Source organism: Rhinoraja longicauda, chromosome 4, assembly GCF_053455715.1.
Source record: "Rhinoraja longicauda isolate Sanriku21f chromosome 4, sRhiLon1.1, whole genome shotgun sequence".
NCBI lineage: Eukaryota > Metazoa > Chordata > Chondrichthyes > Rajiformes > Arhynchobatidae > Rhinoraja > Rhinoraja longicauda.
The window spans coordinates 60833306-60838060 of NC_135956.1; the positions used below are offsets into that span (position 1 = coordinate 60833306).

Below are 4755 nucleotides of genomic sequence, written 5' to 3' on the forward strand. Positions count from 1 at the left end.
TTCATTTTCATGGCAATTACCTATCATTATTGAAGAATGGAAGATTAGTGACTGCAGCGTTCCAAGTGATAGTAGTGAACAATTTGACCACAGGGCATGTAATTGAACAGATAGCCCTTATATAAAATAGGTATGGAACCTTGGCTGCCTTTTTAAAACACCCCTTACTGTTATAACTAATTTGTTTTTAGTTTATTATTCTATTATTGTGTACCGAGATACAGTGAAAAGCTTTTGTTTAAGATTTGGATTTAGATTTAGAGATACAGCGTGGAAACAGGCCCTTCGGCCCACCGAGTCAGCGCCGCCCAGCGATCCCCGCACATTAACACTATCCTATACCCACTAGGGACAATTTTTACATTTACTTAGTTAATTAACCTACATACCTGCACGTCTTTGGAGTGTGGGAGGAAACCAAAGATCTCGGAGAAAACCCACGCAGGTCACAGGGAGAACGTACAAACACCGTACAGACGGCGCCTGTAGTCAGGATCGAACCTGAGTCTCCGGCGCTGCATTCGCTGTAAGGCGGCAACTCTACCGCTGCTATCCAATTAAATCTGATAACATGAAACATGAATACAATCAAGCCTTACATAAGTATGACAGGTAGAATGTAAAGAAAAATATCAGAGTATTGAATATAGTTTTTGGCATTGGAGCATAATTGTTCCAGAGAAAAAGTCTAATGTTCGCAATGAGGTAGGTTGGAAGATTGGGATGACACCCTAGGTTATGGGAGAATGGTTCAAAAGTCAGATAACAGAGGGGAAGAATCAGTTCCTGACTTTGGTGGTACGTGCTTTCAAGATTTTGTATCATCCAGTGCCGGATTAACCTAGTAGCAAAAGTAGCATATGCTACAGGCCCCACATTTTCGAGGGTCCCACACAAAATGCTTGCAAAGCTGTCTGGTGAAATCGGCATCTCACGATCTGGCAACCCTGTTGTTTACATCTCTCGTGGCTTTTGATTGCAGGCTGCTTAACGAAGGCGATAAACGTCCATTCGTGGAGGAAGCAGAGCGGCCACGAGTGCAGCACAAGAAGGATCACCCTGACTACAAATACCAGCCCAGGTGGAGGAAATCGGCGAAGAACGGGCAAGGGGAGAACGAGGAAGGGTCTGAGCAGATCCACATTACTCCCAATGCTCTGTTCAAGGTGCTGCAGACCAACTCCCCGCACCCCGCCTCCAGCATGAGTGACGTTCATTCCCTGGCGGAACACTCGGATGAGTTTCATATCCCGGGAGCAACAGAGGGAGCCAAGGCAGAAGTAACATTGTGGAGGAAAGAACTGCAGATGCTGGGTTCAATCGAAGATAGACACAAAATGCTGGGGTAACGCAGCAGGACAGGCAGCACCTCTGGAGAGAAGGAATGGGTGACCTTTTGGGTCGAGATCCTTCTTCAGATTGATATATATATATATATATATGATACATAAAAACGTCAGCCATTCCTTCTCTCCAGAGATGTTGCTTGTCGCACTGAGTTACTCCAGCATTTTGTGTCCACCTTCAGAAGTAACATTAATGGATGGCATTTTGGGTCGAAACCCCTACTTCAGTCTCCAGCTTTTTGTGTCTATCTTCGGTTTAAACCAACATCTGAAGTTCTTTCCTACACGGTACTGTAACATTAATGCATAAGTTGTGGACATCTGCAATGTTTTCAATCCAGTCCTTTGGAGATCCTGATTGTGGGTGGCAATGCGTTAATATTGCGCTGTACATAATAGCATGCTGGGCCCGAGGCCCCGGGTTCGATCCTGACCTCAGGTGCCGTCCATGTGGAGTTTGCACGTAACTTTCACCTTGCCACCGCAGCGTGTGTTTTCTCCGGGTGGCTCCGGTTTCCTCCCACGTCCCTAAAGACGTGCGACTTTGCTGATTTGCATGCCCTCTGCAAACCGCTCCTGGTGTGCAGGCAGTGAATAGGAAAGTGGGATAACCTGGGGCAAGCGTAAACGGGGTGGTCGATGGTCAGTGTGGACTGGGTGGGTCGAACGGTCCCATTTCCACGCCGTATGTCTAAACTAAACCACAACTAAACTAAATTTTAAAAGAGGTGTGTAGGAAGGAACTGCAGATGCTGGTTTAAAACGAAGATAGGCACAAAAAGCTGGGTCAGGCAGCATCTCTGGAGAAAAGGAGGCCAAAGAAGGGTCTCAACGTTAAATGTCACCTATTCCTTTTCTACAGAGATGCTGCCTGACCCACTGAGTTACTGCAGCTTTTAGTGTCTAACTCCAGTCTCATAGTTTAGTTTAGTTTAGAGATGCAGCTTTAAATAAAAGGGATTGTGGTTTTTCATCTTGCCTTTCAGGCCAGTCTCAGGGGCTACCAACACCACCCACCACACCCAAGATTGAGATACAGCTGAGCAAACCAGACCTGAAACGTGAGCATTTTGTGTCTACCTTCAGAAGTAACAGGAAGGAGGAGGCAACCCCACATTGACTTCAGCAATGTGGACATTGGGGAACTCAGCAGCGAAGTCATGTCCAACATGGAGACGTTCGACGTCAACGAGTTCGACCAGTACTTCCCGCCCAACAGGCACCCTGGGGTTGCGGTCACCCACGCTGGCCACGGGCCAAGTGGCCAGACGGGCTACACAGGCAGTTACGGCATCAGCGGTTCTTTGGCCGCCCAGTCCGCCCACTCCGTCGTATTATCTGGCTGGAAAACAAATGAAAAAATTGAATTAGTTTTTCAACTATTTCATACTAACTATGCAAGTAAATAATTTATGTTTTAATATTTATGTGTATTTTTTAAATTTAAAGCCCCTTTATAACATATGCTACAGGCCCCGCTTATAGTCCTAGGCTGAGAGTTATTTCCCCATTTATACTAAGGCAAATCTCAGATGGAACTGAATCAACTTGCGGAATTGTCACTAAGCCTCTGCAGTTGATGAGCCCCATAATGTGGTACACTTTCAACGGCTTGGTCAATCAGCCATGACAACTGTTGGATATAGGATGGAAATTGCAGGAAAATTGAACACTATCTCACCAATTTAATTGTTCCAACTGAGACTTCTGAGACCTGACATTTTACAGTTATAAATTTTAGTGCATTGAGTAAATCTTTGTGCACAAAATAGAAGGCAAAATAAAATTTGAGATGGAGGAGTCAACCTGATTCATCATGGCGGCTCCACCATTCAATATGTTCATGGGTCAATTTATCTTCTGTGCCAGTGTTTCCCGTAACCCTTAATTCATAGATCTTCCAATAATTAAAATAATTTATTTACCTTTTCTTTAAATTCCTAGCCTCCATCACTTTCTGGGGCAAATAATTTAAAGATTCACCATCCTCTGTGAGTAGAAATTCCTGCAAAGTTCAGTTTTAAATGATTGTCCCCATTTTTTGTAACTATGTCCCGTTATTCAAAGCTCTTTCAGTCGTATAAACATCTCAACATCTACCTCATCATGCCCTCTTAAGATCTCATATGTTTCCATAAAATCACCACTCATTGTTTTAAACTGCAAATCGGACTAACCTTTTTATCTGTTTATGTTAGGATAATTCTCACAACCCACGAATTAGCCAAACAAATTTCTTCTTAGAAACATAGAAACATAGAATAGAAACATAGAAACATAGAAAAATAGGTGCAGGAGTAGGCCAGTCGGCCCTTCGAGCCTGCACCACCATTCAATATGATCATGGCTGATCATCCAGCTCAGTAGCCTGTACCTGCCTTCTCTCCATACCCCCTGATCCTTTTAGCAAAAAGGGCCACACCTAACTCCCTCTTAAATATAGCCAATGAACTGGCCTCAACTACCTTCTGTGGCAGAGAATTCCACAGACTCACCGCTCTCTGTGTGAAGAAATGTTCTTGACTGCCTCCACTGTTAATATATTCTTTCCTAAATTAGGGAACCAAAAATGTAAACCATCGGTCCTTGGGTCAGCTGTGGGAAAGGTGACAATGATACCTGGGAGTTGGTGGTGTCAACTTAGAGGCCCAGGTGGAGGGAAAGAAGCTTGCTGTGGTGCCCATTCCCTCCATTCTGTCCTGTGAACAGCTAAAGATTCAGTACAGGCTCCAGAAGGTCCTGACTAAAGATTGTTGAGCCACTCCTGCTTTAAATTCCGTCAGTGGATTATCCATTTTATTTTATAACAACATGGCCTAAGAATTCCTCACTTTCATTGGCTAGCTTTGGCTCGATGGTGAAAATAAAGCCATTTGGAACTCTCTGCACATAAGTAATGATTTAGAAAGTTCAGACTTTCAGTCATTATGTAAAATTCCATGCTTAATGGATCTGTGTCCAGAAAGTGAATCTCTCCTTCTACAGTGTCGGAGTCGAAAAAAATAAATAAATTATTCATCACATTTTTGAAAAAGCTTCCAAAAATCACTTTCAAAGTATTTGGCAAAATGAGCTTTCCCTGACAGAGATAGATGGAGCTCTGATAGAGTTATCAAATTGTACTTTGTGGTTGCATTCAAGTTTCTGTAATATATTGCACAGAGAGACCCAGTTCCCAGTTGCTCTTACAAAGAAAAGAATGGGGAGATGGGTGAATAAGTCAACTTCTGTGCAGTCTTCGGCCTTCCTTGTGAAACAAGAACTTGTGGATAGAAATTGTGAATTACACATAAAATAAATACAAAGACAATAGAAAGCTTGAAGTCCAATGGTCAGAATCATGATTTATTTGCAGGAGGGTCAACCTGGTAAGTTTCAAATTCTCATTTTCCATGTCCATGGACATTCT

At 43.3% G+C, this 4755-nt stretch overlaps 1 pseudogene; it reads left to right on the forward strand.

Annotated features, from left to right (window-relative positions):
- The first annotated feature begins 700 nt into the window (after window positions 1-700).
- LOC144593022 (transcription factor Sox-9-A pseudogene) lies at window positions 701-2755 on the forward strand (annotated as a pseudogene).
- The last annotated feature ends 2000 nt before the right edge of the window (window positions 2756-4755 follow it).